We start from the raw sequence: 633 nt of genomic DNA on the forward strand, positions 1-633 counted from the left end.
GCCAATCCCCACCCGGGCTGGGGGGAGGGCGATGCAAATTACCCCGGATCTGGGTCCGCCCGCCCGCCTCCCCCACGCCCGGGCCCGGCCTGCACTAGGCCGCGCATCCCCGGGCTCGCTTGCGCCGCGCGGCCCGTCGGGCCGCCGCCCTCCCCGGGGAGCGCCGGGTGGGTGACCCCCCCCCCGGGGCGGGGGGCCGGGGGGGGGGGGGCCGGGGCCGGTTACACAACCAGGCGGGGAGGGGCCCCGGGGCGGGGAGGGGGCCGGCCCGCGGGCCGCGCAGCCGGAAGCCGGGGACCGCCACCGGCCCCCGGCGAGGGGAGCCCGGCTTCAGGCCCCGCCCTCGGGCCGGCTCGGCCCGCCCCCGCGCCGCGCCGCGCGATCGGTCCGCGCCCATTGGTTCGCCGGCCCGTCGCTCACCGCCCCTCCTCCGCACCGCCCCTACCCGCGGACCGCGGCGGGCCGCCGGCGCGAGGCACCCTGGGACTTGTAGTCCGAGCCGCCTGCCACCTGCCAACCGCAAGCGGCGGGGGGACTACGACGTCCAGAAGCCCCCGCGGCCGCGCCCGCCCACCGGGACACTCCACCCCTTCCCCCTCCTTTGCAAAGCCCCCCTCCCTGTTTTTTCAGCCC

Source organism: Neomonachus schauinslandi, chromosome 1 (genome assembly GCF_002201575.2).
Source record: "Neomonachus schauinslandi chromosome 1, ASM220157v2, whole genome shotgun sequence".
Classification (NCBI taxonomy): domain Eukaryota; kingdom Metazoa; phylum Chordata; class Mammalia; order Carnivora; family Phocidae; genus Neomonachus; species Neomonachus schauinslandi.